Raw genomic sequence first — 24,244 nt, 5'->3', positions numbered from 1 at the left:
TATCAAAAAGAAATGAGATAAATGTTGGTGAGGATATGGAGAAAAGGGAACCATTGTACACTGTTGGTGGGACTATAAATTGGTGTTGCCACTATGGAAAACAGTATCAGGGTTCCTCAAAAAACTAAAATTAGAACTACCGTATGATCCAGCAATTCCTCGTCTGGGTATATGCTCAAAGGAGATGAAAATCAGTACCTCCAAGAGTTATCTGTCCTCCCATATTCATTACAGCATTATTCACAGTAGCCAAGATATGGAAACAATCTGTCAGCCAATTGATGAATAGATAAAGAAAATATCACACACACACACAGATACACACACACAAAATGAAATATTATTCAGCCTTAAAAATGAAGGAGATCCTTCCATTTGCAACAACATAGATGAACTTGGCAGTCGTCATGCTAAGCGATATAAGCTAGATGCAGAAAGAAAAAAGCTACATGATCTCACTTATATGTACAAAGTAAAAAAGGCAAATGCATAGAAGCAGAGTAGAACAATGGCTATCACGGGTGAGCAGGTATGAGAAATGGGGGAATGTTTGTCAGAATGCACAAAGTTGCAGTTGTGTGAGATGAATAAGTCTAGAGATCCATTGAACAATATTATGACAATAGCTAATAATACCGTAATAAACACTGAAAAATTGCTAAGAGTGGATTTAAGACATTCTTATCACACCAAAATAATACCTATTTGAAAAAAAGATGTTATTTGGCTTGATTGTGATAATCATTTCACTATGTGTGTTTGTATGTGTGTGTGTGTCTGTGTGTGATGTCAGATGTACATATATATAGTCATCATCTTGTACACCTTAAATACATACCGTTTGTATTTAAAAAATAAAATAAAAAACAAGGAAAAAACAAAACAAAAAAAGAACAAATTCTCCCATAATCACATGTATATCCATCATTTTGTTCCCTATTCCACTTCGTAAAGCTAAGGGATTCTACAAACTTATGGGACCCATTCCATGGGCACATGCAATAGGATCCATTGGCATTCCAGAAATAAATCCCCTTAGGCAGAGCCAACCCATATAAAATTACTCTAAAGAAGTGCTATACAAAGTCTGTTCCAGAAAACATGTTCTCCATAAGGTACTTCTGGGGGGGGGGGGGAAAGTGTTTCAAGAGCAAATGATGAGAGAAACAGTGCCTACTGCATCTCATTTTTGGAGATTTTCCCAGTCTTCATATTTCCTTGGCAACCACAGGGCCTTTGAACATGTGGTTCTTTTTGCCTAGAAAACTCTTCCCCTCTTCTCCTCATGTAAACTTCTCTTTCAGTTCTAGTGCCATTATCTTTCCCTGATGTTCCTTGACCAGAGTGAAATCTCCTCTTGTGCGTGCTTTATGCATTGTGTATGTTTCCAAAGTGGTACTACATTTATAATTTTATGCTTTATATAATTATGTGATAAATACCCACTTTTTCCAATAGATTGTAAAGTGACAAGGACCACACCAGTTTTTGCCCAACAATGTATATTTAGAATCTGATGCATGGTGGGCACTTAATAAATAGCTGTTGATGAAATCAATAATCACAGGAAGCATATTTACATATTAATGTATTAGAATTATCCTTCAGTAAAGAAATAGGATAAACTTTGCTTAATTCTAGATTTCCCACAATTGTTTGAACTACAGAATCTTTTTTGTTTCATGTAACTCGCATTAACATCCTGCAGAATGAAGGTTCTAAAACACGTTAAAAAAATACTCTTTATAAAGCAAATTGGCCACATATTTTTAGTTTTGGAATCTGAACGAGTCCTTAAATGTATCTAGTTTAACCCATTCATTTAGCCGAGAAGGAAAATAAGCCACAGTGCTTATGTTTTCTTTCTATGATCATACAACTAGTTATTGACTGGAAAAAAAAAAAAAAAAAAAAGGTCGACTCTTCTAATATCTAGTCCAGTGATCTCTCCCTGAACGTTTCCTTGCATTGTTTCCAGAATTATCTGAAATTCAGTTGTAAAACACAGTAGAGAAATGAATGGTATGTTGTGAGGAATTTCATTTAGAGTCATTATAGTTTCTCTTCAGGTTCATAAAGGCATTTATTAGTGACTCAATCATGTAACATTTGTTCAGACTTAGTCATTTATCATCAATGACTATAATGTTGAAACCTAAAGCACTGCCATTGAATTTAATCCTTTGAGAAGATATCAACATGAAGACATTTCAGTTTTTACTTTCCAATATAATCCCCTTCTCCGTTCTACGATAAACTTACTAGCAGTGATACAGCTCAAAGAAGACTCTGGACTGTCTTTGCATATCTTCTAACCTTCTCCCCTAGCTGTTATTTACATGATGAAGATTCTTAGATGAACGTTGTAGCACCTCAGTGGGTTCCTGATAAGTGGTGCCAGATTATCGAGTGGTCCATCAGTGCCACCATGATGCTGCAAAAGAAGCTCATGTTGCTGCTACCTCGTTAGCCTCACTCAGCTCTGGCAAGAGATAGTCACTTCACCAGGGCCCTAGTGCCAAGATTTTTTAAAAGATTTGAGCTGGTAAACTTTTGTTTCACAGACATTCCTTTTGAAGAAAAGGAAAAAGGACTCAATATATGAGGTCTGACAATTAAGTTGGTGAACTTGTTGCAACAATGTTGCTAATTTTTTTTGATATTAGAGGGATTATTCATTATGAATTTGTACCAAGTGGACAGTTAACCAAGTTTGACATTTGGAAGTGCTGAAAAGGCTGAGTGAAAAAGTTAGACGACCTGAACTTTTCGCCAACATTTCATGGCTCTTGCATCACGACAAGGTACCAGCTCACATGGCACTGTCTGTGAGGGAGTTTTTAGCCAGTAAACAAGTAACTGTGTTGGAACACCCTCCCTACTCACCTGATCTCGTCCCCAATGGCTTCTTTCTTTACCTGAAGATAAAGGAAATATTAAAAGGAAGACATTTTGATGACATTCAGGACATCAAGGGTAATACAACTCCAGCTCTGATGGCCATTCCAGAAAAAGAGTTCCAAAATTGCTTTGAAGGGTGGACTAGATGCTAGCATCAGTGCATAGCTTCCCAAGGGGAGTACTTCGAAGGTGACCATAGTGATATTCAGCAACGAGGTATGTAGCACTTTTTCTAGGATGAGTTTGCAAATGTAATTGTCTGACCTCATCTATCTTTATTATATATATATGTATATATATAATATAAATGTATATATATAATATAAATATATATTTACATTTATACAATATATTTATATTTATGCAATATAAATATATATTTATAATATATATAATAAATATATAAATATATATGCAATATAAATATATATATAATAGTGAGGATTACTTATAATGGATAATATGATATAGAAAGATAGGAGGAAAAGGGCAATGTAATGATGATAGAGAAGATTAGGAAATAAAAATTGGTCAAACAATAAATGATAGGAAATTGATGAAAAAACTCTTGCCTTAAACCACAGAGAATATTTGTAGCCACATGTGGGTGTATTAATATTGAGCCTTCCTCTTCTTGGAATACATAGGTCCGTCCATAAAACAAACAAAAAAAGTAGCTACCTCTTAGCCAAGCTTTAGAGCGTCTTTTGCCCTATTCTGCTATTTCTTCACCAGACTGTAGGATTCCTTCACCTCTCCATCTTCCACCCCCTCATCCACACATTCGTCCATATACATTCTATCCACATGCTAGGAAACAGGGTTAAGTCACTGTGGAAAGATATCACTCCAGTTTTAGAACCCAATTGCTTCTTAAAAATCATGATTCTTGGACTTCTTCAGATTATAACTTAACCACCAACAATCCATTAGAGTAACTATTTAAAGTGATTGCTTTGCCATAGGTCAAATATAACCCATAAAGAAATCAATCCATCTTGTTAAATATCATATGGAATTACCGTTGTGTGCTAAATAGCAGTGAAAAAAACACTAGCAGGCACATCAGAACAATCAGGAAATCAGACAAAGCCTCAAGGAGTTTATAATCTAAAGAAGAAAAGAGATACTGTGTTTCCTGGAAAATAAGATCTAGTCGGACAATCAGCTCTAATTCGTCTTGTAGAACAAAAATTAATATAAGACTGGGTCTTATTTTGCTATAATATGAGACCAGGTATAGTATAATACAATATAAGATAAGATATGCCAGGTCTTATGTTAATTTTTGCTCCAAAAGATACGTTAGAGCTGATTGTCTGATTTGTCTTATTTTCGGGGGAACAAGGTAGGAACTAGCATTTAGTAACATCTTCTATGTGTTGAACCCTGAGCCAAGTCATCGTTTCATTTAAACTGTATAGTAGCATTTAATATAGTCTTCAACTCCTAGGACAGTGCCTAGCAGACTACTGAACCTTTGTAAATATTTGAAAGAGTGACTGTAAATCCTATGAGGAATCGAAAACTCAGAGGGGTTACATAATTGGTTGAGGTGAGGTAGAACTTACTATACAAACAACGATGGCTTATCATTTATTGAGCATTTCCTGAGTGCCCAGACCTGTTAATGCAGAAACTCGATCAACCCAGCAGCCAGGTGTCTGGCTTTGGAGTTAAGCAGACCTGGGCTTACATTTCTGCTCTACCAGTTAACCAACATAGGACCAGAAGAACAAGGGGCTTCACAATGTCCAGCCACAGTATTCTCAAATAAAATACATATGAAAATATTTTAGGGATTTTTGTGTTGATTAAATGGAATAATATATAAAGCGCTTGGCGTAGTGCCTGGCGCAGAGTAGTACCTAAGTGACAAAACTAAAATTGGAAGCCAGCTGTGGTGGGATGAATAATGGTCCCCCCAAGATGTCCATGTTCTCATTCTCAGAATTTATGAATGGCAAAAGGGACTTTGCAGACGTGATTACATTAAGACTTTTCAGATAGGGAGATTATCCCGGATTATCTGGGTGGAACCAAGGTAGTAACACAGGTCCTTAGAAGACGGAGACAGGCAAGTCAGAACCCAAGAAGGAAATATGACAATGGAAGCAGAGATCAAAGTGATAAGCCTAAAAGAAAGAAGTTTATTATACCTCCGAGTAGAATGGCTGGGTCATCTGACTCTGCTGTTTAACATTTAAGGAATTGCCACACTGCTTTGTAAAGTGGCTGTACCATTTTATATTCCTATATGCAATGTATGAGGATTTCAATTTGTCTACATCCTCGTCAACCTTGTTTTTCTTTTGTATTTAAATTATAGCCACTTTAGTGGATGTGGGTTGGAAAAAAAGAAGAAATTCATGCAGCCTCTAGAAACTGGAAAAGGCAAAGAACAAATTCTTCCCTAGAGCAGCCAGAAGGAATGCAGCCCCAACAGCACCTGGGTTTTAGCTCAGTGAGACCTAATTTGGACTTCCGACTTCCAGAACTGTAAAAAGAAATTTGCATTGCTTTAAGCTACTCAGTATGTGGTCATTCGTTAGAGCGGCCATAGGAAATAAATCCACCATGCATGCTTATTCCTCTCTACCTTGCTGCCTGTAGCAAATACAGAATTAAATAGAAACGAAATCTAATGTTTGGTAGCCTGATTGGATTTCTTTTGAATTCCTATTCTTTTGACCTGTTTGCTGTTTCTCCTCTCATGGCCAGACAATTTGGCAGGTCTGTGTCCTCTGTCTGACTGCTCCTTCTGTGGCTACTAACTTGAGAGTGATATGGAAAGAGAGAAAAGCAAAGAAACCATTGGCAGAGATAAGTTCTGTGTTTTTTTTTTTGTTGTTGTTTTTTTGGTGTTTTTGCTTTTGAGGAAAGGCAGATGCTCTGTACCTGTGGGTAATAATGTCTTTCTAAGGTAGAAAATGGATGCCTCCTTTGGGAGGATGGTGTTTTACTCCACCCTTTTCCAAACATGCTTCTTCATGCCTCTTCCCTATCCTTCCTACACACAAACCCAGAGCCTTTTGGAGAATCTGGAAAACGCATCTGATGGAGTCTAGGTTCGAACTCCAAATTCTCTCCCAGCTTTTTCCATTGTGTTCCTTATATAAAATGCATTCCCTTAAAAATGGGTATTGTAGTGAATAAGTGGGACATCTCAAAACTTTATTCTTAAAAGTCATTCATTTATTCATTTACTAATTTAAGAAATATATTTTGTAAACTTTGCATGTGTCAAACACTCTCCTGAGGAATACAATGGTGAATGAACAAGTCAGATCATGTTCCTTCCTTCTCCCATGGGAGAGACAGACCAACACAAGTAAATACATTTAAAATGTATGTCCAAAGAATTGCAAATTGTGCTAAATATTACTAAGGAAATGAACCAAGGGCTGAGATAGCTAATGGGGTGTATGGGGATTGGAGTGAGGGGAGAGGGTTGCTTTCGATAGGTTAGTTAAGGGAAGGTCTCAAACATTTAAGCTGAGATTGCCTTAAAGGATGAGTAAAAGGAGACTTATGAAGAATGAGGGTGTGGTGGAGAACATTCCAAACAAAGGGCACAGCATGCATACAGGCTTGAGGCAGATAACAGCTCAGCATTTCCAGGAATTGAAAGAAGGTGACGTGGTTAGAATACAGCAAGTGATAGCTCATTGTGAAGTGTGCTTGAAGCCATTGCAGGGTTGAGCTCGTGGAGGGTCTTATAGGAAACAGTAAACAATTTGATTTGATGTTATGTGCAGTGGAAAGCAATTCAAAATTTTAAGCAGGCAGTGACATAAGCTAATTCGGATTTAAATCGGCCATGCTCATGGTGATTTGGAGAATGGTTTTGAGACGAGCAAGACTGGAAATAGGGAGACCATTGTACAGGCTTCGCAGCATCCTAGAGGAGAGCTGATGAAGGCCTGAACTAAGGTGGTGAAGGGAAAATATATTTGGAAATAGAATAGAAATAATTTATAAATAGATTGAATATGGGAGTCTCCTGGCTTGAGTATATGTGTAGATAAGGTGTCATCCTGGTTGAGATGGAGAAGACAGAGGTGAGGAGGAAATTAATTTTGACAAAGGAATTGGGACTTACATTCTTGCATTGAAGTTTTAGATGTCTGGGAATTATCCAAGTGGAGCTGTCAAATTGGAAGCTGAATGTCTCTATAAGGCCGGAGTTTAAGGGACAGGTCTGCTCCTGCGATATAAATGTGGAAATCATTAGAATCCTTATGATTTAAGGCCAGATGATTTGTGATACACCTGGAGAATATGTGTAGAGGGAGAAGACAGCCCAAGATAAAGCCCTGGGGAACTGCCCCATTGAAATGTCAGATAGAGGTGTAGCACGAACTATGGAAACAGAAGAAGAGTGGTCAGTGAGGAAGGAAGACAACCTGGTATGTGGTGTAGGTTGCAGTCTACTGAGCAGAGTGCCAGAGCAGAAGGAAGAAGGCAACTGTGTCGACTGATGCTTAGGGTTAGAATATAACAAGGACGGAGAGTACCTTTTGGATTAGCCAATGTGGAAATCACTGATAACCTTGACAAGATAAAGGTACATCTAGGTCACAAGGTAGATGGTGATGAGTTAAGAAGTGAATGTGACATGAACAAGTGTAGACGACATTTGTGTGTAGACAAGTTTTTCAAGAAATTTGGTTACAAAGGGGACAGAAAAATGGAGCAGCAGCTGGTAGGGGATATGTGGACAATAGCAGTGTTTTGTATATGTGTATATGTTAGATGGGAGATACCAAAACATGTTTGTGTGCTGAAGAGAACAAGTAAGTGAATGAAGAGAGATTGTTGATGCATGAGAGAGGGTGGGTAACTAGAAGAGCAAAGTTCTTGAGAAGACAGGAAAGGATGTGAACCTGACCTTCATTAGCGGGCAATAAGGAGACAGAGGATGGGTGCAAGAGTCCACGATAGGAAGATGATGTTCTTCTCACCTAATGGCTACTATTCATCAATGAATTATGAAAATTCATCAACTGGGTGTGAATATAAAATAGGGTTACTGGGAGATTGGAGGAAAGAGAACACATGAAATTCTTGCTTCATTTAGGTTATATACTTAGCTTCTCTTTAGCTGACTCCATGCTTACCAAGCAACTGCTGGTTGTAATGAGGCTTCCTGTGGGACTTGCCAACAGAAAGAAGATATGCAGGGCACAGACTCCAATTGTCAGCCGAGAGGAAGTTAGAATTCTCCTAGTAAAATGTCCCTTGTGAGTGTGTCTGTGTGAGAGAACCTGCTCAACTCAGGGATAGAGAAGTTCAGATCAGAAGTGCATTCTGAAATATGATGAATTCATTAACTTCATATATGGTTCTCCTGGGAAAATCTTTGAGTTATTCAGAACCTTTCGTTTAACTTCAGTAGGGATTATATCATTTATCTGTAATAGAGAGGCAAGTAAAGATCATTCATTCTGGCTACAATGGACTATGCATTCTGTCTCTTAAACAATGTACATGGAGAATCATTGGTTATGATTATTAATAGCCTCATAGAAGCATCATTTTATACCCCCCAAAGCTCTCACCTTTTATCTTATAATGGCAAAATGTCTGTTGTTCAATTCTTGTAGAAATAAAATGAGTAAATAAGTAATAGGGAGGAGCAAGTGAGATCTGAGATTGGCCTGGAAAGGAAGGGGACTTTGGGTCATTGTTAGAGCTTACAGCTACCTTTCCCTTGAAGACTTAACATCCAGCCAATGGCTTCATAATTTCTGGAAAAATAGAAGATGGGTGAAAAGTTGATGCTATATAAGAATATTTGTTTAGGTTATAGAAACCCTGGCTGGTCCAAGTACTGGTTATTCCCCTGCTCCCATTATCAAGAAACTTTTGGTTTCTAAACATTTAAGGAAATATTTCCTTGCAGTATTTTGAACAGAGTAAATAATGATCATTTAGAGAGACTATAGGTTTCTGTCTTAGATGTGATTCTTTTGATCCTCCTTTCTGTGACATCCCCTAATAAATCATTATGATTATTATTCTTTGTAAAACTTCATATATTTTCCTGTCAAAAGGTAGAAAAATGATTGTGGGTTCTAGACAAAGCCACAGCATGATGCCTATATTATAGCTGCTGGGAATGTGTGTGTTTGTGTGTGTGTGTGTGTGTGTGTGTGTGTGTGTAAGAGAGATAGAAAGAGGAAATAAAATTTTTTGTTACTGTTGAGTATTCTCTTGCAAAATAGAACTCAGCAGAAACATCATATCACAAAAACAGGACAATTTATTCCAAAAATATGTATTGAGCATCTCATACAAACAAGATGTTACCCTGGGTATTAGACATACAACATCCCACAAAACAGACTTTGGAAAACACTGCCATCATGGAAACTTACATTCTGGTAGATGACACCTAACTCGCCACCCCACTACGTCAGTGAATGGGTATCCATCCTTTGCCAAAAATGTCCAGTACATTGCTGAGACCCAGGGGAGTTGAAGGCTTTTTGCTTTCTTGGGTCAAACGCAACCTGGCTGGGTACTTTTTTTTTTCTAGTTGACTTACATGAAATAAGAAGTGACTTTATATTGAAGGTGTATAGTGACAATAAACCTTGTGGCCAATGAGCAGAAAGGGATGATGGTATTATTTACTATAGAAAAGGAAACCTATCTGCTGAGTAATGAGATTAGATCTATCAAGGTAGCATGCAAGTAACCAGAGAGCAGGCACCAAATATGATTGAATCCTTCCCTCAGTAGCGATAACATTGTCTTCTGTTCTATTGAAACTTCCATTTCATTTTCTGAGGAAACAAGTATTCTTCCCCTTTCACTAGCAGACAGATCTCAAACACACATGGGCATTGTCTCTCTGTCTCTCTTTTTGTCTCTCTGTCTCTTTTACACACACACACACACACACACACTTTGCTCCAAGCCAGCTGCTTCAGGGATTCATCTCAAAGCTGCTCTCTAGAAACAAAGCTCATTTTTCTTCCTCTTATCAATCACTCTAAACTTCTCTTTGAAGTAAATTCAGAAAGTTCACCGAAGTCATTTTCCTGGTTGCTGAAAATCCCATTACTGCATTTTCACACCTGGATTCTCAAGCTGCCAACTTTGCTCCTAGAGTAACATGGAGTCTGTCTTCCTTCTTTTATCTTTGCCCACGTGATGAAGGAAGCACATTAGGCAATACGGGAGCATGTTACAGCCACACTTGTCTCCTTGGCATCATTCACAGGTTCTGTGTCAATGCTCAAGATCCTCAGTGATAACGAACAGGGTAATTAGTCTATAATTAGAAGTTAATCACAATCTATAAAAGAAATTTCAGCATATTGACAAAAGCTTTTCTTTAAGTGACATTTCTATGCATAGTTAATTAATGGCTGACCTCAAATTGGGTCACTGGAAATGTATTCTTCGGATCTCTAGTAATTTCTCATCTAGATATACTTTATAAAAATATCAGGTTACATTTCTAGGTGCTCTCTGTGCAGTTAATATATATATATACTGCATTAGGAAGAAAGAGAAACCATATAGGACACAGATAATACAGTTGCTGACAAATGCCCATGATATAACTGAGGCACCACTGCAATCTACTTTGTGAGTGACAGGACACACTCACTCACCCTTTCTCAAAAGGCATTCCCAACCTCAGTTCCTTTGGAAAGGTGATGAACCAGAAACAGCTCAGATTCCACCGCACAAATGTGAATTGCGGTATGCAACACAGAAGATTAATAATAATAATAATAATAAAAAACTTAAGAAGCAGGCCATAGTCTTTTTTTATTCAGTACATTCATATAAATAAATACTATCTATAATACATGTACCTCTGAGACTGTACTAAAGCTTGACACATGGAAATCCTATGGTATTTTAATAGAAAAGAATTTGAGGATGGCTGTAGAATTACACTAGTATTATATTCACTGATACCAAAAGCATTAGTTCCGGTTAATACTGTTCCCATTACTGGCTAAACAGGGATGCTCACACCTCCAATAATCTGCTGAGCAGGTTTCCTAGAGACTTTCTATAAAGTATGAATAAAAAGTGAAATGCTTCCTGAGGCTCTGACTAAAGAGAAAGATAATGATGTCAGGATTGTGATTTAAGCTTGGAGAGATGTTCATTTCCTGCATTACGTTCCAGCTTGAATAACAAGGCCATGGGCAGGTGTGTCAGAAGATTTTATTCCGTAGGGTGAGTAATTGATGAAGGAAAGTTGTCCATGTACTTGAACTGTGGATGTCAGTCCCTGATTCAGACCTAGCTCCACCCACCCATAGGCTGCCTGCCTTTCTCTTTTATCATTGGGAAGCTATCTGGACCCTCTATCATGGTTCTCATGCTGTTAACAGAGGGGTTCAGGAATACTCTGTGCCCCAACCCTGGGCTGATGCTCCAGGACCATGCAGCAGTGCAGGTGCTAATGTTCTGTAATCCTGCTCCTGTATCTGCCCCTGTACATACATGGGGTGTCTCCATGGGAAAACTATACTGTTTTTCTGACTCTTACATGTCCCAGGGACGTGAAGTTTCTGGCGTTATAGGATACTGTTATTATTCCATTTTAAGTATGAAGTAAGTAAGTATAACATAAACTTAAATAAGTAAGTATGAAGAAGCTGAGGCTCAGAAAGATTTAGCGATCTAAAATAGAGGGTAAATGGCAGAATTGGGAATCAAATCCAGGCTGATCTCTATATCCACATGCTAACCAAACCTTATGTTTCCTCCGTGTTCCGGAAACTGTGGCCTAGACTCCTGGTTCCCAGGACTGACTGCACATCAGAAATATCAGGAGGCTTATTCAAAATACAGATTCCTGAACTTTATTCCCTGATATATTTTGATTTAGTATATCTGCCCGAGAGCCCTGGAATCTGACACATTTTTATGTTTCTCTGGATTCAGGAACTGCTGGTCTTCATCAGTGCACTGCACTAGAAATTCAAATTGAGATTCCTTCATTGTTTCTTTCAACAAATATTTGTTGAATGCTTACTATATACCAGGTACGTTTTAGATGCTTGAGATACAATAGGAGTAAAGCAGATCAAATCCCTGCTCTCATGCAACTTACACTCTAGTGGGAGGACCCAGACAATGGCAATATATATCAAGTGGTTACAAATGCTATATGGAAAAATGTTTCCTGTAAATACTGGGCAATCTCTCCAGACTAAGTCAAAGGAATAAAGCAAGGCCTCCCGGGAACCAGAAAGTCATCCAGAGCCCCAGGGGTGGCTCCTTCAGCTCCTGGCCGTGGAGGCTGTGCTCATCAAACTGAACTGCTGAAGTGCCAAGGGTTCAGCACCCTCTGCTGAGGCCTGTGCTTGGTGACGTTCCCAGGACCAAAAGTCCCCACAGGCCAAGGGTCTGAGGTTTGTTGTCCCGTCTCTGCCCTCACTCCTGGAGACAGAAATGGGGGCATTTAAAGTGGTCTCTAGTCCTCAGTATGGTGGTAGGATCGCTTCATATACTCAGCAGCGTGAGAAAAACAGTGATATTTCTTGTCAGAAGTGCGATGAAGCTGCTGAACTTGATGTTACAAGTACCTGTGTGTTGCTGTTGGGCACTGGGGCTGGCACCCGCGGCTGGAGGTCTGGAAGACCTTGTCTGAGTGGGAAGCGGGTTATAAGGGGGGGCTCCAGCACAGCTTTGGGCGCTGGCCAGAGTCTGCGGGCCTGTGCTGGGACGGAGGCTCCCGACAGGCCGGGCCTGGATGCTGCTTACCGGGCATGGGGGCGGCTCCTTCAGCGAGGCTGTCCTGGGAGGCGCTGGCAGGGCTGTGCAGAGGCCATGTGGTGGGCTGGGGGCTTGCCCCCATCAGGCTGTGCATCAGGTGGAAGACAGAATACATATATATTGAATAACTCACACATTTTAGTACACATTAGCTAGTGGCAGAATTGGTATAAGAGTCTAGTTATCTGGTCATCCGGTTCAATACCCTTTCTATTATTGCTACCATACTATTTTCATTTTTATTGATAAGTCCAATGGGTAAACAAATTTGCCTGGAGAGGTATATATCCTTTTATTACTCTCAGTAACATAATCTGGAAGTCAGCTTTAATACAGATTCTATACAGCAAATAAGAAAGATTAATAAAGACACTTGAGAAAATGACCACTTGTTTTTATCTTTATTTCAATCTCAGTTTCTATTTTGCAGTTGATTTCTTCACCATTTTTTCTTTCTTTAATAAGCTCACTTGCTAATTCTATCTTTTGGACAAGTTGTTTCTGCCATCTCTGTTTTTTTTTTTTTTTTTTGTACGTGCTCTCAGGTATTTATTACCATTTAGTGCAGAATTATTTGTCCCCAGATTCTTTTGTTTGTGGATATATGCGTTTGGGTTATTTTACTGATTTTCCTCTCAGTAGGTTTGTTTGGATTTATGTCAGCAGCATCTCTTTCCCAATTAAAGTAAGTCACCCCAAGGTTTCCAAGACCATAAGATCAAACTTATTGATGACTCCAATTCTTAAGAACCAATCTTCTCTTATTGCGTGCTAAGCCTCAGCTCAGTAACAAGGTCTTATTACAAAGAGAAAGCATAAAGTGTTCATTATAATGGATATTGTGGTGATAGGTTATTATTATCCACTGAGAACTGCAAGTGCAAAAGTTTGCTTGGAGTTCTGCCATCAGGTAAGCAACTAATTGAGGTGGGGTGAAAATAACTAGTGGAAGACACAGTGAGTTGCTCCACAAGAAATTGAAAATACAAATGGGCCATAAGTGTTCATTAATAAAATCAACACTTAATGAATAAGGACAAAAATATAGGAAATCATCTTGAAGATGTAGAGTGATTTCCAGGATAGAATATTCTTAGTATTATTATATCCGAACAATGGGGAGTCAAAGCAAAGGGGATCACTTTACCACAAAAGTGCAAGAAAAGGAGTGCTCAAAGCCAATAGTGCCTGGGAAGAAGGGGGTGTATCTCAGTGAATGTGTGTCAAGTTTGGTAGACAATATCCTGAGATAGTCCCAAATCTCCTACTGGAATAGAATTCTACCAGTGTTCTCCTCTCTAAGATGGAGATTAAGAGCATTAGCTTCACAGTGTTGTTATAAGGTTTAAATGAGATTCTGTTTTAAAATGAGAATGATTTGAGTAATAGGTGTAAGTTCACTCTCTAAGTCTGTATTTCCCATAAGTAGGTTGTAAACATCTGTCATGATTTTTGCCAGTATAACGTATGCCTGTCCTATTACTTACTTAATATTTATGTTGAAAACAACTCAGGTTTTTTGTTTGTTTTTTAAATTAAAATTTATTCAGGTGACAATGGTTAGTAAAATTATATAGGTTTCAAGTGTACAATTCTGTAATACATCTTCTACATATCACATTTGTGTTCACCACCTGTAGTCAGTTCTCCTTCCATCACCATATATTTGACCCCATTTACCTTCTTCTACCAACCTCTTCCCCTCTTATTCTCTGGGAACCACTAAACTATTGTCTGTGTCTATGAGTTTTTTTACTAAAATTATTTAGATATAAATAAAATAACATCTCTACATAAGTATAAACCCCTTGTAACTTTTGAAATTAGAATGTTACTGTAAATTAATTATTCAATTAATTAAATATAAAATTATAAACATCATTATTTAAATTAATTACATATGAGTCTTTACCTCCAATTCATGTGGAGGCCATTTCTACTCCAATGGAGTAAAAAGATTCTAGAACCTTATTACCCAATGTGTGGTTCCTGGGCCAGATCAATATCGTCTGGCAGCATGTTATAAACTAGAACCTCAGCCCCACTCCTAGACATACTGAAACAATATATTAACAAGATCCTCAGGTCATTCATGAGCACTGTTCCAGAAAGTTCCTTTCCTGCCCCAAGGCGCTTCCTTTCTCCACATTAACCCCTCCAAATTTCATCTCCACTTCTGCCTTCCTATCCCCTGAGAGTGCCAAAAAAAAGTATATTCATTTTAAGAAAGGAAAACTGTAGGAAATTGTAATACTCAATATATACCAATAACAAAATATGAATACAAGTCATGTTTGACTTCTACAATTACAAGAGGTGCTCAAAGTGGTTGCCATCAGCATCCATACACTTCTGATTACGGCAAACTACTGCTTGAGCAACATTGACCAAAGTGTCCACTTGTATACATTTTTTGGCAACCCCCCCCCAGTATATATACATATATATGTGTATATACATAAAGTGTGTGTATATATATGTATACACACATATGTGTGTGTGTGTATATATATATATATATATATATGCCCCCCAAAATACACATTTTAAGAAAGGGAAAAAACTGTATTAAAATTACACTTATGGTAAACACTCAAAGCACCTCTTGTAATTGCAGAAGTCAAATGTGACTGTATTCATCTTTTGTTATTGGTATATATTGAGTATTATAGTTTTAATGTAGTTTCTTTTCCCTTTCTTAAATGTGTATATACATATAAATGTGTATATTTATTTGTTTATATATATATAATCTCCTTCAGTCTTTTGCTTTGTATGTGCTAAAATACTGTATGTATAATTCAATACAAGGGTGACTTAAATCCCATCCTAAGTCACATACATACGCTACCGTAACCATGGATGTTATGCCCTACAATTATCCTGCATAGCACAAGTGGTGTGCACATTACATTTGGGAAAACAGGCCGAAGTGCCTTGCTTCTGTGCTCCTGTTCATCAGGCCTTTAGTCATTTGGAGGTCATTGGGGTCACTCACACATAGTCAAGACCAGAAGTATTAAATATGTAAGTGCCAAGGAGCATTTATTATGTTCCTTTTGGCAAGGCTATTCCTGTGCCAGCAAAGAGCTTCTCAAGCTTTTTTCAGTTGATAAACTCTTCTTAAGTTTACTCTTTTATTATGGTTCTTTGTTCACCAGGCAACGTCAACTGGTAATTTGATGGGAAATAATATACCAGTAATGCCACCTGTGTGGCACTGATAGGCACGTTTATGTAGGGATCTCTGGGAACCTGGTTAAAAATCCATTAGAGACTTAAATATACTTTACGTTTGTTGCCAAATCAAATTTTTGAGTGCACAAGACTCCAGGTCTTACTGTGGACCATGGTAAATAAACCAGGAAAATTCCATCCGGCAAAACCGGCTCTAGAGAGATTGGCAGCCAACTTCTCATGGTGCCACCCAGACCACAAATGTACTTTTTTTACATATAAAAACACTAAATTGAGCTGATTTTGAAATACGCCTACTGAAAATAACAAATAATTCTTAGCTCTGATTCTGCCATAAAATTCTTAACCTCCTTCATTTTTCAGTGTCTAAGCAACTCGAAGGAGCTTTGAGGCTTTAGCTCACTAAGGGGCAGTCAGACCATCTGAAAAAGGCATCCCAGCTCTTCCCAATTTAGTCCACTTAGAGCAATGGCTCTTCATTGATTCCTGATTCCTAAGCAAGCTTCCTCTTTTGGGTGATGAATTCTGGGTGCTTGCAGATCTGAGAAATCCATCTGGGCTGCACCTGTGATAAACAGACACTGAAGAATGTAAATTAGTGTAGAAAAAGACTTTGAAGTCATGAATCAGAGAAATTGAGAACCAGGAAGGACTCTAGAGATCAGCCAATTTGACCCTTTGGAAAATGGAGGTCTGGAAAGATGAAAATATTGGCCAAGGTCAGCCAGCAGGTAATTAAGTAACAGAGGTGGGATTACAATCAGACCTGACTACAGTTCTTTCACTGCAGTGTATTCTTTACCACAGAAGTGCTTTGGGCTGACTGCTTTTAAAGAAATAGCGATGGAGAAACAAAGCAAGAAATAGAAGTGGATACAATTTCTGAACTTACTTTTCCCTGAAAAAACCTTTAGAGATTGTTCTTGCTTTGATAGGTAATGTATTCCTCCAGCAATATTCTAGCTTCTCTTTTCCTTTCTCAGCTGCATATGGTTCAGCTGAAAGCTGTGGGACTTGTCTACTGTAACTGTGAAATGATTTCCTAATCACTATTCTGCATTCCTCTTCCATTTATAAAATAGCTCCACTGTGTATTGTCCACCTTGAGACTTACTGACCTCTTTATCATTCAGCCTTGCTTTCCACCTACCTTTTATTGTGTCTGAACGATTTCATGGTATCTTATGGCCTTATTGACAGTCATCTAGTCTGTGCATTTCCCATCCTGTAGTGTCCCTGTCCCAGCTCCTGGTGGAGTGTGACTGGGGCCTTGGAAAAGGGGAGAGAACACAAATGAGAAACAACTCTAGGTTTCACATCAAAATTGGGATTTTATGTGTTCTGTAGTCATAAAGAGTTCATTTTTTCTGCTTATATTTTTAACGTTATCTAAAATCAGAAAGACTTTACAAGCCTTAGATGTATAGATTGTTAAAAACCAAAACCCGGAGTCTACTGGGCACAGACTATCTTAAATTCATTTCCATTTAAAGGATTAAAAAGGCAAAAAAAAAATGCTCTGAAGGAATTTAAAATCTTGCTCTTTCTAGAAGATTTAATGCTCTGAGTTCTGTTTCTAAATGTTATAGTCTTCAGTGTAATTCAGGAAATTCTGGACCTATTATGTTTAGCTTTTCCAACCTCAAATGACTCCCATCAGGTCTCTGTGGCCCCAGTGAGGTAGATGAAGCCAACCCTCAGAATGGATTCTATTCTATAAAACTCAGTTTATTCTTCATCAACCAAAAATAGGTGATTTAATTTTTTCCAAAATGACAGAGACCTTTTGGGATGTGTGGGAGAGAGATGCAATCACTGTGTTATCTCCCTTAAAGACCCATCAAAACACCAGTGGTTAGCATTGCCCAATAAATTAATGAGAGAGTCACATTGCAAATATTGGATGTGGCATCATTCTGGTCATGGGCCCTCAAGAGAGATCAAATGGCACTGGAAAGTTTAGAGAATGGCAAGGGAAAATAAGGAGAAGAAAAGTCAAGAAAAGAGGGAAAACTGAAAATAAAATCAAACAAAAAAAATAATCAATATTCCTGCCTAGAAAGATAAAGTTAGATGTACTTGAAGTCTAAAACGTGGTGAATATAGCAGCACAAATCTTCGTGTGATAAAATGCTATGTGTCTGTTCAGTGTAACGTTCTATATTGAGTGCTGTGGGGCAGACAGAAATAAGTAAGACAGGGTTTATGTCATGGAGTGGTATGCATATTAGTGTTTTGAAGTTTTTTAAAAAATGATGCGTACTGGTAGTGCAAGCAGAACATGGTACATGTCTAAGAGGTATGTAGATACAGTGTTAGTGTATTTCAGAGAAACAAAGGAAGGATCAGGGAAGGAATACTTGAAAAAAGTTGTATCTCAATGGTTGAGTACAATTGGGCATGCGTATATTAAAAATAAGGGCATATGATATGGAAGGAGGACACAGAACAAAGATATAACATCAGTGTGCTAGTTAAGGTAAGGTTTGCTGGTATAGCAGATAAATACCAACATCTCAGTGGTTTAACAAAATAGAAGTTTAATTTTTGGTTTCACAAACTCCAAAATAGATATTCTTGTTCAGTAAGTGACTATCTGACAAGTGGTGATTGAATGACAAGGTTCTTTCTATCTTTTGGCACCACCAACTTTAACTCCTCCAAGGTCACTATACTCACCTTCATTAAGCTGGTTGAAGGAGAAAGAGAATGAAAACACTTAGGAGAATTTTGTGAGCCAAACCTCGTAGTGGTATATCACTTCTGCTTATATTCCTTTAACTAGAACGTATTCATATGGCCACATTTAACTGCAAGAGATGCCAAAAAATGTAGTTTAGTGAGAATGAAGGAGAGAAAATAAATCCGATGAATGACTAAGTAGCCTGTCTTCCACAAGCAGGAAAGTCTATGAAGAAGCAATTCAATTTAGTTGAAACAGAGGGTGGGACATGAGGAATCATTTGAGATAAAACTAAAGAAGTGAGTTGAGAACATTTTAATTTTTGATTGGTTAATTGAATCTTTTATTCATTCATTCATTTAAAAAAATTATTTAGCACCTGCTATATGCCGGATACTATACTGGATGTTGAGAATTCAATAAAGAATGTATCTAGTGGAGAACATAGTTATGAGAATAAATATGGTAAGCACTATAACAGAAGTATGTGCAAAATGCCATAAAAACACAAAGGAGGGGCAGTAATATGGCTAGAGGAGTCTGGGACTGGAGTTGAATCATAACGAGAGTCTCTTTATGTGAGGAAGGTGGGCACTGGGGTTGTGAAGGGAATATTCCAGAAAGAGGAAACATACCGTTTCCCCCAAAATTAGACCTAGCCGGACTATCAGCTCTAATGCGTCTTTTGGAGCAAAAATTAATATAAGACCAGGTGTTATTTTACTATAAGACCGGGTCTTATCTAACATAATATATTAATTTTATGTTAATTTTTATATATTAATATAATATTTTTATATTAATTTTTGCTCCAAAAGACGCATTAGAGCTGATTGTCCAACTAGGTCTTATTTTCAGGGAAACACAGTAGACAACACATGGTATATGGAAGGGCATGGTGAGGTTACAATGTCATAGGAAATATGGAATTTTTCACAGCGTACTGGTTTATTAGAAATTGGGCCAAGACCCAAGTCTCATAAATGTAAATTCAAAACATAAAGAAAAAAGAAAACAGGAAATGTTATATTTCACAGTAAATCATGTTTACAAAATTTTTTTCTTAAGAGTTGAGACAGGCTGGTGATATGCAAATACTAGCAAGTTAAAGAGATAAATTCAAGGTTGAGAAATTCACAATGCAAGAAGATTTTAGGGGTACATCTCATCTCTGGTCCCTTGCAATTAATGATTTGCCTAGAATATATTGTTTAGAGTTGCTGTCGAAGACTTGGGCTTTGACGTCAGATATGGGTTTGAATCCTAGATTCATCCTTTGTTAGCTGTGTGGCCTTGGGTAATTTTTCTGAGACTTAGTTTTCCTTGTTTATAAAATTGGGGTCTTGATATAATATTATACACTTCAATGTACCAGTTAGACTTTGCTATCCATCATTGGCTTAAAAATCTATTAAGCCAATCTATCATGGTTCTGACAGTTGACAATTTGGGTTGCACTGGCTTAAAAATCTATTAAGCCAATCTATCATGGTTCTGACAATTGACAATTTGGGTTGCACTGGAAGCTTTTCTGCTGGCCTCACCTGAATTCATGCATGTGGCTATATTCAGCTGGAGGGTTGGCTGAAGTCTAATCGGTCTACAATGGCTACATGTTTGGCGATTTGTGCTGTCAGTTGGTGCTGATTGGTGGTCAAGGTCATGGGGATGAATTTACCACATGTACCTAGTGGGCTAATTTGGGCTTACTCACATAATCATAATCTCAAGATTCCTAGGAGCATCAAAATAGGTCAAACCCCAATGTTTAAGTGCTTTGCAAGCTTCTGTGTCATGGTATTGTCTCACAGGCCAACCTAGAGTCAGTGTGAGAGTTGACTTCTCAAGGGCATGGATACAGGGAGAAAAAAACCAATTGGAACTGCAAGAACTACTACCTCCAGTCATGGAGTTGCTGTGTAGATTAAATAATATAATGTATGTACTATGTTTATCAAAATTACTGACATAATAAAATTCAACAAATAGAAATGATGAAGAGGATGATGATTATGCATGGATCACTGCAAATGTGACATAGCTAATTGTCATTTACAGTTGAGGAAAATGTCTAATAGGGGATAGGAGAACTGGATCTTTGTCTAGCTTTGCTGTTACATGATTTGAAGTAGGGAATTGGGACCAGAGGGACTAGGGGTGGTTTAATCACAACAGTGGACAAATAGACATTTCTTTGTTAATTGCTACTGCACTATAATTCTTGCACTACCACTCCTGATTTCTTATTACATACCATCCCACTCTACTGTCCCTCAATACCCATCTCTTGCTTAGCTCACCACAACCACTCTTTTCTGCCCACCACTGCCACCACTGCACACCTGACTTATCATAGAACCGCTCACGCCATGTCAGATATCCAGGGTACTTTCTCTTTCTGAATCTGTGACTATATTTATTGGAATGCTTATAGATACATGTAACTAAAATGGCTTAAATACTGAGGAATTATTACCTCATAACAACTCAGGAGGAAATAGTTCCTGAGCTGATTGATTCAGAGGCTCAATAAATGATGTCAGTGCTCAAAGATGGCTCCTCTGAGATGCTTTTTGGTGAGGGCACTATTATTGCAAGATGGCAGCTGTCATTTCCAAGCATCCTACTCTCACAAGACAACATCTAAAGGCAAGAGAGAAGGGGCGTTTCCCACTCCCCATTTCTGACCCCTCACTCCCTTTCATTTATCAGAGAGGTAAGCTTCTTTCAGAACCTCCTCCCTTATTTCTTATTGACTAGAATGTGATCACATGATCACCTCCAAACCTATCAGAGACAAAGCAGAATAAGATTATCATTATCATAGTTAGATTTAATTTATCATGGCTTATCTCATAGAATTAGGAAGGGGCCCATATTTCCTGGATACATTGGTGCAGAATGCATTTTCAAGAGTAATTGTTTTTAAAAGTTTAATCATGAATCTCATAAAGGTGTCAAAGATTATATTTAGCTCATTAATTAAGGAGGGAACCAGAAAAGACATTGCAAAAAGAATCCAAACAGCAAACAAATATATAAAATCATCATGATTGATTAAATGAATTTAATTAATATAAAACTAGCTTCTTCCAACGGAGAAGAGGAAAGTCAATTGAATCTCCATGGAACAGAATTTATTTGCATATCTATAAAGAAGTACCAGGTATTTGTTTTACCACCAGTTTTCTACAAGTTAACTTCTATCGCTACAGGGTTGTAAAATAGCACAAAGATAAGGAAAGGAACATAACATCAAATCAGATACACTGGGAAAGTGAGCTCTAAACAATACGCTGTTTTCAATTGAAAACATCAGATAGTCTTTTGGTCCATTTAAGTCTTTCAGTTTTTCCTTACAATATGAGCAAAATCGGATTTTCTTAGGAGGGAATAAAGGGGAAATGGCTATTGGATAGACAACAAGCAGTGTCTGCCACATTCATATTGCTTCGAATTAAGAGAGAAATATAATAAACATATACCAATTTGCAATGAGACTTTCCCACCTCTTTACAAGGATCACTTTGGAGGTGAATGGCAAGCTAGGGGATATTAGTTGAGGCAGAGAAGTCCTGGTGATTTGCCCCAGTCTCTGAGTCTGTGGTCAGCTGGGGTAGGATAGCAACTTGGTATCTTCACTCCTGAGGAGTCACTAGAATTGCACATTTAGGAATTGTAGCCAGAGGCACTTCTGTCATGGAGGACCAGACCGCGAATGAGTCCCTTTTGGAAGTTGCAAATCATAATTTTCTTAATGTACATGGCCATTCTCTGCTCGCATTCCACTGGCTTCCTTCATTCTTTCTGCATTTGGTGGAAGCTGAATTCCAAGGGAATTAGACCCAGGATCACATACTACTCATTTCAGTCTGTTGACAGGCAATTTTTCTGTTGTACCCTGCTGGGGACCTGATAGTGAGAAGGGCTGGTGTGAAAATGTAATATCTGGTATCCTTAGAGATTTTGTCCCCAATCTGTTTATGGGCTGCTTGATTCCTCTGTCTTATACAGTTTGGGAAACTATGTTTTGTACCTTAATTAGTTTCAAAATTAATAAACCAAATGTTTTGTTTTGTTTTTCATTTTTAATTCCAAACCACATAGCGTGCTTGCCAGCACTCTGTGGTTCAGCAAGCATGTCACGGGAAAGAAATCTAGTCAGGCTCTTGCTAAATGCCACATTTCACACACATATACTGCTGGTTTTGTCTGAGTAAGGACTACATCATACTGCCTGAAATCTTTGAATAAATTACCTTACTTGGCAAAAGGGACTTTAAGGTTGTGATTAAATTAAGGATCTTAAAATGGGAGATTACCTTGCATTATCCAGATGGGCTTAATGTAACCATAAACGTTCGTATGGGAGGGAAGCAGGGTCAGGTAAGAAAAGACCATATGATGACAAAATGATGGGGGGCCATGAGCCAAGGAATGGAGGCAGCCTCTAGGAGCTGGAAAAGGCAAAGAAATGAATTCTCTCAACAGCCTCCAGAAGAAATGCAGTCTGGCTAACCCATTTTGGACTGTGACCCCCAGAACTAGGAGAAAATAAATTTGTATTATTTTAAGCCACTAAGTGGTAGTTATTACAAATTTTTTTTTTTTTTTTGTAATTTGTTACAGCAGCCACAGGAAACTGACACATAGCTAATGTCACCTGATGATCACACTACGCCCTTGGTAGTAAGATGCCAGCACAAAGCTCCACATCTGCTGTCACTGTTTTCACAGACCTCTAGAGAGAAATGCCCTGTTGGTTTTGAGTCTCCCTAGATTTGCCTGCTGCTTTATTTATCAGTACATAAATACATGCCATTTCAGAAAGTGGATGCCATTCTCCAGCATATTCACAGCAATCAAAATAGCAAACAGACTGAAAATTGCCATAATAGCACTTATTCTTGTCCTCGCTTTGACTTATAAAATGACACGCTCACAAAATTTGTAAAGATTGCTGCTTCTCTTTGCCTCCTTCCTTCTTTCTAGATTTTTCTTTTCCCTTCCTGCTAAGAAATTAAGCCCCTTTGGAGAAGGTTTCCCTCCACTGACATATATTGTGAGCTTTGTTTTTCTTTCTTTTCAAGTGAGCATAGGTTTTTTTTTCCCCTTTTAATTATTTTTATGACGTGTATTGGTTAGCAATGAAAGGGAACTTTGAAATGGCAAACACAAACATGAGGAATGGATTAATTGTCCCTCTGATTCAGGGGAAAACATAGTTGATCCCTATTTGAGTTTATCCAAATTATGTGGTAGAGAAAACAGGATTGTTTTAAACTTTAAAAAGAAGACAAGGAAGTTAATAAGTTTTGGATACTTACTACATGTCCAGCGCTTAATGCATGCTCTTGTATTTACTTCTCACAACCTGTAAATACTAGATATTTTCCAGATTTTCTTTTTGGATGAAGAAGAATAAAATAACTTGTATGAGGTCTCAGAGCTTTGAAGGAGAAAAACCTGTATTAACTGAGGCCTAGGTTACTGTAAACCCCATAAAGAGTGGGTATCTGTCCTGCGCTATCTCTCAGGCAGAGTCTCTTTTCCTCATGGACCACAACCAACTAGCTTTCTGAGAACTTCCTGATGCCTTGGAGTAGGTGAGGGCTCTAATCCCTGAGGTCATTCTTCTGGTCATGCCATTTTCCTACTAGTTGGAAGTTACCTGTCTGCCCTCAGTACTACCCCTCCACTTCAAAA

This window comes from Rhinolophus hipposideros (genome assembly GCF_964194185.1).
Source record: "Rhinolophus hipposideros genome assembly, chromosome: 11".
NCBI lineage: Eukaryota > Metazoa > Chordata > Mammalia > Chiroptera > Rhinolophidae > Rhinolophus > Rhinolophus hipposideros.
This window is presented reverse-complemented; position numbering follows the sequence as displayed.